Source organism: Stomoxys calcitrans, chromosome 1, assembly GCF_963082655.1.
Source record: "Stomoxys calcitrans chromosome 1, idStoCalc2.1, whole genome shotgun sequence".
NCBI lineage: Eukaryota > Metazoa > Arthropoda > Insecta > Diptera > Muscidae > Stomoxys > Stomoxys calcitrans.
In genome coordinates, this window is record NC_081552.1 from 148,645,325 (window position 1) to 148,659,635 (window position 14,311).

At 39.6% G+C, this 14,311-nt stretch overlaps 1 pseudogene; it reads left to right on the plus strand.

The window, feature by feature from the left end:
* Nucleotides 1-13,123: 13,123 nt before the first annotated feature.
* LOC106094697 (heat shock protein 27-like) overlaps nucleotides 13,124-14,311 on the plus strand; it is a 248,805-nt pseudogene continuing 247,617 nt past the window's right edge.

Below are 14,311 nucleotides of genomic sequence, written 5' to 3' on the forward strand. Positions count from 1 at the left end.
TTTTAATTCCAGTTTTATTATTTCAATTATTTAAAAAATGTCTTTAAATGAAATATTTTGCTTGTTGATCTGAAAAACTTCTCCATAAATACATCAGCAATGATATAAAAAATTTTAAGGACTCGGAAACACAATTTTAAATAAATAAATCCATATCCTTAAATGAAAACCACTCGATTGGAAAGTAAGACTACTGCAGTTTTTAGGTAAAATTACTTTACCTCAACAATTAAAATGTCTTTTTCTGCTTTGATTTATGAGCTTATTTTATTTAAATTTTATTTTTTGGACGGTTGTATATAATTTTTTCTTAAAGATATTAAAAACAGCAAAATATATTCTTGAGTCAAACTGAGAATAATTTTACACTTGCAATTCATTCTGCAATCGTTTATATATTTATTTATTTATGTATTTATTTACATAAACATCTTGCTATATATGTCAAGGATGAGTCAATATTTTCCCCTTCAAGCTTTTATGATTTTAAAAATCGATTGTTATTACCCAGTTGAATATCTAGAAAGAAAAAAAAAAAAACAAAACAAAAATTTGAATTGAAGGTGAAAAACTTATTTAATTTAATTTTGATGTTTTTATTAATACCTACAAAATCCAAAAAAAACATTAATTTATGAAATAAAATATATGTTAAATTGCTTACATAATTTTTGGTTTAATATTTTTGTTCGCGTTTTTCATTGTAGGTTTTTTTAAATCGGAAGTAATTTCTGTATTGGGTATAATTCGGATTAATGAATATTCCTATAAACCACTACTGTAATTTATACAACTTTTTTTATACAAGCATACATAAAATAAAAAAGATGTAATGCCTTTTCATTTTTAATCACTACTTACGAAATGACTTAACATTTGTTCTACCCTAAAAGAAAATTGTTTGATTTCAAATCGACTTTTGTAGTATATGTTACTGTTGAAAGTTGAAACGTTAGGTTCAAGTGACAGTCTGCCATCAGTCTCACTTAGACGTTTTCGTCCATTGTGATACCACAGGAACAGGAGAAGGAAGATACCATCTTGTTGCTACCGTTGAGCCATCCAGATCGCTTTAAAAATCCCAACAACTTGCGTTTGTTTGCATGAAATGAGAACCTAAAGTGGAACTCCTTCTGATTGCTGATGTTCTATAGAATCTTCTTCTTCGACGTCCGTACAGCTTCTGCAAAAGTCATTACTTCCAACCTTTAGTCTGTCAGCATGTTTTCCGATCAGACAGTGACCTGTCATTACGGACACAAATACTGAGACGTCTGTTCTAGCCAGTGACAAAAATGTGGTAGTCCTCTTCATGTCTAGATTAGGCCACATAATTTTGGAATGCTCACAGCGCCCCAATTGTTACCATCTATCATTGGTTGTCCTTCAGGCCTGATCCTGAAGACTTAGCTTACATGTCGCCAGAGGATTACCCACAGATTCCACTTCTACTGGAACGTGTAAGGTTGTTCCTAGTTTTGCAAGCTCATCCGCTATACAGTTACCTGGTATATCTCTGTGGCCCGGCACCCAGAACATGTAAATATTGAACTATTCAGCCATCTCGTTGAGAGTCTGCGACAGTTGCGGGCGGTCTTCGAATTCAGAAATACGTTCTGCTGCCTGGCTGTCTGAGAAGATATTTATGCCAGTTGTCGTTACGACATTATGTCTTAGCCATTCCATCACTTCTTTGACTACAAGGATATCCGCTAGATACACACTGCGGTGGTCGGATAAACTTCTCAATATAATCAGTTTCCGTTTTTCAGAGTACACCCCATCCCTGTCTAAGTCTATATAACTTCTATTACCAGGGATACCGTAGTTCCAATCGGTTCTATCAGGAATAATAGGTGAGACGACTGGTCAGCAGGTGATTTTGACGAAGACACCTGGTTCAAGTTCGCATGTCTATAATTTGCCTGGGCCAACGGGCTTCCCCGATAAACCAAAACGCTCTTTAAGAGGTTGGAATAATAGAAGACGCATCGCTCTCAGGTTTATTGAGAGGCTTGGTGCGAATGATCCTAAGACTCTCACTAATAGGGAGAGAGACTCCCAAAATTGGGCTCGGGAATTCGTTGCACAGGCTACCCCAAAAACTACGCGTCTAGATTCGGACTAAGAATTCCTGGATTTAAACTACTCAAGGGCACGGGGAATGGGCGACACAGAGCCTGTACTCTTGCAAAGAGTACTCTAAATGTTTTTCCTCTTTCGTCTCTAAGCACTGAAGATTTAGTAGTAGCCAGCCTTGCAATAAATAAGTCTCATTACTGGCTGGCTTCCCTATACATGGCACACGATTCAGAGATGCCACCTTCAAACCTTAAGTCGCTGGTTGAAGCTGCTTCTGAAGGGAAGAAAAGCCTCATTGTAGGAAGTGATGCTAATGCACATCACCAGATATTGGGAAGTTCGGATTTCAACGAATGGGATGAGCTGCTTATGTAATATATTATAAGCTGCACTCTGGCAATTTGTAATAAACCGACCTTTATTACCAGAAATAGGCAGGAGATACAAGATATTGCCTTTGTATCGGAACATATTAATGGAAGAATATGCGACTGGGAAGTGTTGGACGAGCTGAGAAAGGCTCTGAACAAATCCTGGGTAGAATTCTGCAGCTCCGTGAAGGATACATCTCAGACCTCTAGGCTAAGGAAGATTCTGTTCTCGAGACCTATTACGTTGTGGTATATTCAGAAGTCAGAGAATGTATGGACAATGTCTAGTGCGGAAACAATAGAACATTTCCCGGGAAATTCTCCAACGGACAACGTGGTGCCAGTAGAGGTTGTCACTGATATGCATTCGTCGGAGGGCATTAGGGAAATTGTGTCTAAGCCGAAAACCCTTTGGGCGATAAGAAGATTCGACTCCTTTAAGTCGCCAGGGCCTAATGATGTATTATCGGTTGAATTACAAGCTGTGTATGATATACTGGTTCCTTGGCTTAGGTAGATATACTCTGCTTGTATCAATTCTAACATAAGAAGGTTTATTAATAACTTACTTACTAAAAGATGCATTAGTTCTGCTCAGCGGGAGATACAAGTTACCTACAGTTGAACCTGTCTCCTTGGGAGGAGAGAATGTTCCATTTACGGAAAGCGCAAAATACCTAGGTGTTTTGCTGGACAGTAAATTGAACTTCAAGGCAACACCTGCAAGAGAGCCATTGGGAAAAGTTGGGGGTTTAGACCGCGCGTCATGCTACAGTTGTCAGACCTATAATGCTATATTGTTTGTGGTCTGGTGGACGGCGCTTCAAAACTCCACCTACTGCTCAATACTCAAACGGATCCAAAGGATGGCTTGTTTGTGTACACAGCCGCACTGAGGACGACACCATCTAATGTACTGAATTTAATGCTACATCTAATGCACTGAATTTAATGCTACATCTAATGCCTCTGAATGTTGTGGCTAGACAAATTGCTGCTACCATTGTGCATTCCTTGACAGCGAGAGAACCCTCTATGTAACCAACTACTTCGTGATGGGCTGTTTCCGTGGACTTGTCCTTATTATATGCATGCTGTTGCCGAGACACGGGTTCTTCAGATATCTTTGCCCTGTTTCTATGTTTGTATCAACCTCTGAGTCTTCAACATGAAGGATGACAGACTAATTAGGGCGAATATGTTCCGCTTTCATAAGATACGGGTTTCCTGCTTATGGAATGAAAATAACCTTTGTGTCCCTCCATCCCACAGGTATATACGACATGCTGATGCAAGCAGATTGTATTTCCCGAAGCCATGGAGCCTGTCTGTCCGACTCAGCTTGTAATTCAACCGGTGATACATCGCCAGGGCCAGACGACTTAAAGAAGTCGAAACTTTTTATCGCCCAAAGGATTTTTGCTCAGACAAAATTTCCTCAATAACCTCCGGCGAATACATGTCATTGACAACATCTTATAGAGCCACGTGTTTCCTTTGAGAGTTTCCCGGGAAATGTGTGTTAACGAGTAGTTCTAGTGTTTCTTCACTAGACATTTTCCATGCATTCTCTGACTTCTGAATGTATCCCACCGTAATAGGTCTTGTGGATAGGATCTTTATTAGCCTCAGTTTGCCCTTGTTTGTTCTTAGCTCAGCCTTTTGGAAGTCCCAATCGCTTCGTTGAAGAGTTTTCTGCAGTCCTTCCTTCGACCAACCAGCTCTGGGGTCCGCATGCTGATACATGCGAGTCATTATATATCCCCCGCAGTTTCCACTTCCTTTTCTGATCTAGAAGGGATAGTCGCAAACTGGAGGAGGCCCAGGTAATATACAGATGACAGTCCTTTGACTATCCCACTCCAATTGATCCTAGGTGCGCAGTCCTGTTCTTCTCCTTGTCGAACACTACCATCACCATTCTATCCTTAGCGACATTAGCAAAGGTACTTGGCCCCTTATTACTATTGTTCTCCTTAGTTCTTTTGGGCATGGGATGCCCCACAGGTGACCACAGTCTTTTGGCTGACAGCGGTGCCGTTTCCGAATCTAGCCGTGTAGCCTTTAATGTAGGCCGTTCAGCAAATCTCCGAGCCCAATTAAGGAAGTCTATCTCCTTATCGGTGAGAGTTTTAGGATCATACGCACGATGCCTCTCAATGTACTTGAGAGCGATGCACCTCTTATAATTCAAAACCTCTTAAAGAGCGTATTGGTTTGTCAGGGAAAGTCGATGGCCTAGGCAAATTATAGGCATGCGAAGAAGGAATAGGTTCGGCCTTGTCCTTAAGACTCGAACCGGGTGTCTTCGTCAAAAGCCGTCAACTTCCGCAGCAAAAAACGAAATAAAGTTTGTTTGGAGTTGCAGTATAATTTTGTTCCATTTGAGCCTTATGGTGCTATGGTCGGTAAATATATCCCATATTGTCATTATTAGTTTATATTTCCATTTGGTTGGTTTTGGAGGTGGCGCGTCCTCCCTAGATATCCCACCATAAATAAGAATGGCAATTTTCTGTTTTTAGGTTATAAGAAACAAACTAAATTTCGATTCATAGTCTACTCCCAAAAACTACATTTGAGCTTCATAGAAATGTGTGCTTTAGGGGGAGTGTATGAGGGGAGGCGTCCCTGAAACACTTGGCCATAAAACAGATATCAGATTTGAGACCCTTTTTGCCATAGTCCACATATATGTCCAGTTGGAGTGGTATGTAGGGCGGGGCAGCTATCCACGCACTTCGCCCTGAAAAAATATCAGCATCGTGCTGATATTTGTTCCCCAACCATTGGTTTAGCTGGAGTTTATTTATTGGGTGAGACGACTTCCAAACAGTTCGCCTCAAAATTGGATATCTAAATCGTTGTCTACTATTGCCATAGTAGGCAAACACGCCCGGTTTGAAGGGAGTTGAGGGGGCGGACCCTGAATTTTTTTTTCTTATCTACATTTAATTTTAGTTATTTTATATACCCTCCACCATAGGATGGGGGTATACCAATTTCGTCATTCTGTTTGTAACACCTAGAAATATTTGTCTGAGACCCCATAAAGTATATATATATTCTTGATCGTCATGTCATTTTAATTCGATCTAGCTAACTTGCGAAGGAGTAAAGCTAGCCGCTTGAAATTTGCACAAATACTTTTTTTAGTGTAGGTCGGTTGGAATTGTAAATGGGCCAAAGCGGTCCATGTTTTGATAAAGCTGCCATATAAACTGATCTTGGTTCTTCACTTCTTGAACCTCTAGAGGGCGCAATCCTCGTTCGATTTGACTGAAATTTTGCACATGGTGTTTGGGTATTACTTCCAAAAACTGTGATAAGTATGGTTAAAATCGGTCCATGTTTTAATATAGCTGCCATATAAACCGGTCTTGGGTCTTGACTTCTTGAGCCTCTAGAGGGCACAATTCTCGTCCGGTTTGACTGAAATTGCCTGTAGTGTTTTGGTATCACTTCCAACAACTGTGTTAAGTATGATTCAAATCGGTTAATAATCTGGTATAGCTGTCATATAAACCGATCTTGGATCTTGATTTCTTGATCCAATAGAGCGCGCAATTCTCATCCGATTTGGCTGAAATTTTGCATGAGGTGTTTTGTTATGACTTTCAATAACTGTGCGAATTATGGCGCAAATCGGTACATAACCTGATAATAGATGCCATATAAACCCATCTGGGATCTTGATTTCTCGAGCGTCTAGAGGGCGCAATTCTCATACGATATGGAAGAAATTTTGTACAACGGCTTCTCTTGTGACCTTCAACATACGTGCCTAATATGGTCTGAATCGATTTATAGCTTAATACAGATCCCATATAAACCGATCTCCCGATTTTCTTCTTGAGCCCCTACAAGGCATAATTCTTATCCGAATGAACTGAAATATTACACAATATCATTTTCTTATTCAATATTCTTTGTATGCCTAAAAAGATATACTGCGCATAGAACTCGACAAATGCGATCCATGGTGGAGGGTATATAAGATTCGGCCTGGCCGAACTTAGCACGCTCTTACTTGTTTTGTATTGCTTATCTACATTCAAAATTATGTTTCAAAGCTACCACTTGGGATACCACATTTTTAAAGATCCGCAAATCCTGCTCTGTCTATCCCGATTTGGGGGTAAAATATTTACTATTGCTGTCCTATTCTATACTAATCGGCCTTCATATATATTTTTGTAATTCTATTTTTAGGTTAGGATAGGGGAAGGGGGATTTTCTTCTGACACATCCTTCCGTTTGAGTACAATATATTCTCGGTCGTGCTACATGACAGAATGGTGTTGTTTTTATTGGAAGAATCGGCCCCCTCGATTCCTCCGTCGCTAAGACCCAAAAGACAATTTATTTGAGTCCTTTAAGGTCGCGATCTACATGTTTTGCTGAACGGCAGTACGTGACCCACATACTTAAATTCTTAAATCCATTAGTTTCGAAATCTACTGTCACATACCTTTTTTTTAAATCGCATATTATCCCGATAGAACAACTCGTCCTATTGAATATATCGCAATCAACTCTCAAAGACCGTTCATTTGATACCCATTTCGTGACGTTGGACATTAAGTCCGTTTTGGAGTTGGAGAGGCCCCGTAGACACCTTGATCCAAATTCAATTTCACTTGACACCTATACGGTCGCAATCGTAAAATATGTCCTGCTGAAGGTGGGAGGCCCCCCAGACACCAAGGAATAATTTTTTTCTCTACTCTGCTTTAAATAACTTTCATTTGTTGGGTTGGGTTTTTGGGGGTGGGGGATCCCTCTGAATACCTTGGGTGAAGTTTGTATACCAAATTCGTACTTCACTCTTAAATACCTTTCATTTGATACCCATATTGTCCCAATCGGTAAATGTGTTCGTCCGTTTGGGTTTTGGGATGGGGCGTCCCCCGGGTTGTTTGTATGGGTATGGGGGTTTATGGGGGGTATGGGGGAGAGACGAGATTTTAAAGATTTAGCATACTATTTTTAAAGTCAATAAATCTTTGTGTTCAAGACCTTAATTTTAAAACAAAGCATAAAATCGTAAATATTAGGAGCATTTACTTGTCATTTAGGACAAAATCGCTTCTTCAATATTAGGACAATTTTTTTCAGTGTACTTCACGTATGGCACCACAGAATGGCGCTCGCTTTCAAACGTCAAAGTTGAACATTTGTTAATTTTCATCAGGCAAGAATATTAGAATTTCAGGAGCTTAAGAAGTCCAATCTTGGCATGGGTCTATACTGGAGCTACACCCAAACCTAACTCTATTTAACCGTTGTCCATTCCCCCGGGGCCCTAATCAATAAGGAAATATCTGTTCAAAATTCCAAGTGGATGTCTTTACTCGTTCGGCCGCTATCGTGGTTTCTATAGAAGGGCGGACAAACATGGCTAGATCAACATACAATGTCAAGGCAATCAAAAATATAAATATACTTTGTAGTGTCGCAGATCACAATCTTGTAAGTCGAATGGCAAGATTAACATACACTCCATGTTTTAGTGGTGGACTTAACAATATGCAATTTTATGGTTTAATGTATGGAAAGCATTTTTGCAAAATTGCTACTTTGTGTACGGCATATCATCAAATCGTAATAAATACAAATATCAAATAGGGTAGAGCGATGAAAACTAAGCGACTACTTAATAATAACTCCTAGCAGCGAATAAACGTTTTTATTTGCACCACCATAGGATATATTTGTTTTGTTATTCCGTTTGTAACACGAAAGTAAAGAAAATTTTTTATTATTTCTCGTAAAAATCTAAAAAGGATTAGCGTGATCTTGTGTCTTTCCGTTGTAATCACGCTACAGCCTTTAAAAATTATGCTGCCGAGATGAAACTTGGTACAGATTACATTTTTTATACCCTCCATCATAGGATGATGGTATACTAATTTCGTCATTCTGTTTGTAACTCCTCGAAATATTCATCTAAGACCCCATAAAGTACATATATTCTTTATCGTCATGACATTTTGAGTCAAACTAGCCATTTCCGCCCGTCCGTCTGTCTGTCGAAAGCACGCTAACTTTCGAAGGAGTAAAGCTAGCCGCTTGAAACTTTGCAAAAAAATCATTCTTGTTATTGTAGGTCGGTTGGGATTGTAAATGGGCTATATCGGTCCACGTTTTGATATAGCTGCCATATAAACCGATCTGGGATCTTGACTTCCTGAGCCGCTAGAGGGCACAATTCTTATCCGATTTGGCTGAAATTTTGCATGAGGTGTTTTATTGACTTCCAATAACTGTGCTGAGAGTGGTTGAAATCGGTCTATAACCTGATATAGCTGTCATATAAACCTATCTGGGGTCTTGACTCTTGAGCGTGTAGAGTGCGCAATTCCTATCCGATTTGGCTAAAATTTTGCATGAAATGTTTTGTTATGACTTTCTACAAATGTGCTACGAATAGTTCAAATCGATCCATGATTTAGCTGCCATATAAACCGATCTGGGATCTTGACTTCCTGAGCCGCTAGAGGGCACAATTCTTATCCGATTTGGCTGAAATTTTGCATGAGGTGTTTTATTGACTTCCAACAACTGTGTTAAGAATGGTCCAAATCGGTCCATAACCTGATATAGCTGTCATATAAACCTATCTGGGGTCTTGACTTCTCGAGCGTCTAGAGTGCGCAATTCCTATCCGGTTTGGTTGAAATTTTGCAAGACGTATTTTGTAACGAGTTCCAACAACTGTATAGAGAATGGTTTAAATCGGTCCATAGCCTGATATAGCTGCCATATAAACCGATCTTGGGTCTTGTCTTCTTGAGCCACTAGAGGGCGCAATTATTATCCGATTAAGCTGAAATTTTGCATGAAGTGTTTTGTTATGACTTCAACAACTGTGCCAAGTATAGTTCAAATCGGTCCATAACCTGATATAGCTGCCATATAAACCGATCTGGGATCTTGACTTCTTGAGCCTCTAGAGGTCGCAAGTATTATATGATTTGGCTGAACTTTTGTACAACGGCTTCTCCCATGACCTTTAACATACGTGTCGAATATGGCATCAATCGGTTTATATCCTAATACAGCTCCCCTATAAACTGATCTCCCTATTTACTTCTTCAGCCTCTTACGTGCGTAATTCTCACTAGATTTGGCTGAAATTTTACAAAATGACTTCTGCTATGGTCTCCAATATTTAATATTCTTTTATCCTTTGTTTGCCTAAAAAGAGATACCGTGGAAAGAGCTCGACAAATGCGATCTATGGTGGTTGGTATATAAGATCCGGCCCGGCCGAACTCAGCACGCTTTTACTTGTTTTTATCTACATTCGATTACTTTTGTCCAAGTTCGAACAAAGGACTGCATGTGCATATAGCCTCCATATAAAGGGTGATTTTTTAGCTGTTATCTTTTTGGCAACACTGGTTTAAACAGTTCACACTCGTTTCGTGTTTTACTTCACCGTCAAACATTTTCAGTTTGGTCTTAATTTAACGAAAAACGCTTGCAAATTATTGATTTTTATTATCAAAATGCGTGCTTTGTTAAGAAAGTTCACCTTGCGCTTCTTCCATTTTACGGTGAAGCTCATTTTTGGCTCAATGGATACGAAAATAAGCAGAATTGTCGGTTTTGCAGTGAAGATCAGACAGAAGCATTGCAAGAGCTATCAATGCATCCAGAAAAAGTCACAGTTTGGTGCGGTTTATAGGCTGCTGGCATCATTGGACCGTACTTCTGCAAAGATGATGCGAACGTAACGCAAATGTTAATGGTGGGCGTTACCGTGAGATGGTATCCAACTTTTTTTTTTGCCCAATATGCAAGAGCTTGACTTGAATGACATGTGGTTTCAACAAGACGGTGCCACATGCAACACAGCACGCGTAACAATGAACTTATTGAGAGGCGAATTCGGTGAACACTTCTTTCACTTTTGGGAGCGGTCAACTGGCCGCCTAGGTCGTGGAATTTAATGCATTTGGAATATTTTTTGTGGGGTTATGTTAAAGCTCATGTCTATACAGTCCAGGCCAAAACAGAATGAGCGCGTTGAGCTTGTTTTTGGGCGTTGCCTTGAAAAATACAACTCTGCAACCAAATCTCACAAAAGCAACGCGCAAAAGTAAAACAATTTTTAACTTTGATGCCTAAAAACTCTTTCACACGTATGGCACAGAATGACGCTCGATTTTAGTCGTCAAAGTTGAAAATTCTTTAACTTTAGAGAGAGAGAGTAAAGTTGCATTTTTCAACGCAACGCTCAAAACGCGCTCATTCTGTTTTGGCCTTCAAGACCGCATCAAATGACGCATTGGAAGACAACATTGAAGTATTTATTTGTAAGGTACCGGCCGAAATGTTGGAAAGAGGTTGCCAAAATTGGACTAAGCGGATGGACCATTTGAGGCGCAGTCACGGTCATCATACGATAAATTATATGGACCGTACTATCGATTCAAATAAAAATTTCAAGCATTTTTATAAATTTAATGTATTTTTGTTTTGAAAAACTTCCCTATAACTCTTAAAAAATCACCCCTTAAAACAATATTCCTAGTTTCCGCTTATTTTACTCTATGAAGGATTCAAAAAAACATATAGTGGTGAGTATCCCAAGTTCGGCCCGGCCAAACATAAATCAATTAGCTTCACTAATATGTTTAAAGGCTAAACGCATCTTCTAATTTGATAAGCAAATAATTTCGAATGTGTGTTTTTATTCAACTATACAAAATTTCCTTTAATTAGATCTGTCACGAAGAGCAATTTGTAGAATGACTCGTTTGTAAGTAAATGTGAATAAGTCTGTAGGAGAGAATATTTTTCAAATGTTGCTATTTTCAAATTTGTAAGTTAAATACTTTAAGCCATTGGGTTAGGTTGCAATGAAGATTCATGCGCTCTAAATCCGAAACAGAACCCTGAATAAATCTATTTCAGCAATTACTTGCTGCTCACAAAATCCCTAATTATTTTCCATTCCATGTCCATAAGTCAATTCAAGTCTGTTATCGTATCCGCACCAAAGTGTAGGAGTCTGTAAGCCGCGAAAGCCAGGCATTGGCATAGGAAAAGTTCCAACGTTTCATCATCTTCCCCACATGCCGCACCTGTTCTATAGTGCTACATAGGCGTCCGTTGCTCATGCCCTTAACTCGGACTGCGTCGCCCCGAATGGCTTCACCAAGTTTACTGATGGCATTCAACTGGCGCCTACAGTCAATTCGTCTTCCCGTTAATCTGCAATGGACCGGTACCCAAACGATGCGGATCGTGCCATCCTAAGAGATTACGCTAATCCCTTTTTAACCCTCTAAGACTGTTCGAGACCTTACCGTCCTGGTTGTTATAGCACTGATGACGAGTTTACTGTCCATAATGATATTTACACTGAACGTCATCACGTTAACATTATATACCTCACACATTTAGTGATCGCCTGGATCTTCGCCTACAGGGTCATATTGTGGTCAAACGGTCGTAATAAGAACTCAGTCAGGGTTGGTGAGTCGGAATCAAACAATTTTGCCCGGAGTCGTTGTCGAGAAATTTATCTTGATTCCGACTCTGTCTTTAAAAAAAAAATTAATAACTTTTTTCACAAAAATGAATTTGAAATTTAAACAAAAAACATAAACAGTTTTATTAAAATTATATCTTGAGAACAAATTTCATTAAACTTTTTTCTTAGGTTAGGTTGAAAAGAGGGTACGGATATTAATCCGCCCCATGCCACTATGGACATACACCTAAGTCAGTAATCGGCTTCTTCTGCGCTCCAAATACTAAAACAGTAAGCTCGAAAAAGAAAATCTAAGTAAGGAATTTCGTGCTACTTACGAAATCCTTAAATGTTTTCCATGCCACGCTCTAAGCTATTTCATATCTGGTATTGTGTGCCCACCTATGTGCCGGTATCTGTTGGCCGCGAAAGCCGGGCAATGACAAAAGAAATACTCCAACGTCTCATCACCACTTGCCACACCGATTTTATATAAGTGAGCTCGTAGTCCTATGTGTCCCGTTATGATACCGAGAGCTATACTGACCTCCTTCTTGCGTTCTTACAGTAATAGCCTCGTCTTCTCACGATCTGGATTTCCCCATAGGATTTTCGACGTCCTACCGACCGTTTAGCTGCTCCACAGGGTTGCATGATGCGCATTCGTCGCCCTATCCCTTAACTCGGACTGCTTCGACCCGAAAGGCTTCGGGTTAACCAAGCTTATTAACTGCATTTTTCTGGCCTTCACTGCCAAATCGTCTGCTTTTTCATTCCCAGTTACTCCGTTATGGCCCGGTGTCAAACGATGCGGATCGTGCCATCCTCGAAGAAGGCGTTAATCTCCTTCTTACATTCCGAATCTGTTCGTCATCTTACCGTCCTGGTTGTTATTGCCCTTATTGCCTGTTTACTGTCCGCAAAGATGTTCGTACTCGTTGACACCTCACGCATTCCGTGATCACCCGGATCTCCGCCTGCAGTACCGTATTTCGGACAGGTAGTCTAAAACAGATTTCACTCCCTGGGTTATCAATGTAGACCCCAGGCCCACTCTGTCCTCTGGCTTTGATCCACATATTTTATGATTTTATATACCATTTGGTATCAATTCAATACCAGACAAAGCAGGCTATTAAGAATTGACGGCGTCACATTTGTGTTCTTGCCATCGCGCCTGAAGTGTTGTTGAGCTTTGTACTTACAATATTGACGCCATTATAAAATATTTGTTAAACAAATAAATAAAATGTTTTATTACAATTTGAGTGCGTAAAAACATGTTCAAATACTCGAAAGCTGTGAAAATAGAAAAAGTACAAATTCTAACGACATTCTACATCAAAAACATGATAGTTTCTTGTGTGGAAAACGATGCTGTGTAGGTGTATTCATATCAAAAGCACTTCTGGGAATCAATGGATATGGAATCAATTGCTGAATACAAAGAATTAAGGTTGGTCACGGTGCAACATTACTTATTGTATTGTAATTATAAATAATAGAAATAACATTATTTTCATTGTTTTTTTGTTTTGGTTCATAAGATCGGAAGATATAAGTGTTGGATGACCACAACTTCTCTGATCATCGTTATATTAGTTTCAGCCTTGGAGAAAATACTGATGTAGTGGCCCCTCGGCTAAACAGAAGAAAGGAATATACAATGGTAGAATTTCTTAACATTGAAGGTGCTTTCAACAATGTAAAACCGACGTCAATCATGAAGTAGCTGGAGTTTCTAGGCATCAACACTGCCATTAGAAATACGTTCCCCAGGGATTTACTGGCTGCCTGACTGTCTGAAAAGATATTTATGCCAATCGTCGTAATCGCATTATATCTTAGCCATTCCACCACTTCTTTAATTTGCAAGGATCTCCGCCTGATGCACACTGGAGTGGTCGGGTAACCTTTTCGATATGGCCAGTTCTAGATCTTTACACCCCAAAGCCCACCTGGTCGTTTAGTTTGGGACCATCCGTATAAAAGTCTATATAACTTCTGTTACCAGGGATATCGTAGTTCCAATCGGTTTTATCAGGAATAGTGGTACAGTACTTTATATCAAAAAGCGGCTCAGGGTGTAATCCACACTGCCTGGAACATCGGATATTATATCAAGGATAACACAGTGTGCGTAGCCGCCACATGACCAATGAGAAAGCTCCCTTAACCTCATGACAGTGGTCGCTGCAATTTGGGTAGCCAGAGGCATAAAATGTTGTATTTGAAGTTCAATTTCCTTGTTGGACAAGGAAACACCCAGGTTTTTTGCGCTTTCCGTAAATGGAACATTCTCTCCAAGCAGACAGGTTATACTATAGGCAACTTGTACCTCCTGCTGAAAAGAACTACTTCTGACTTGCAC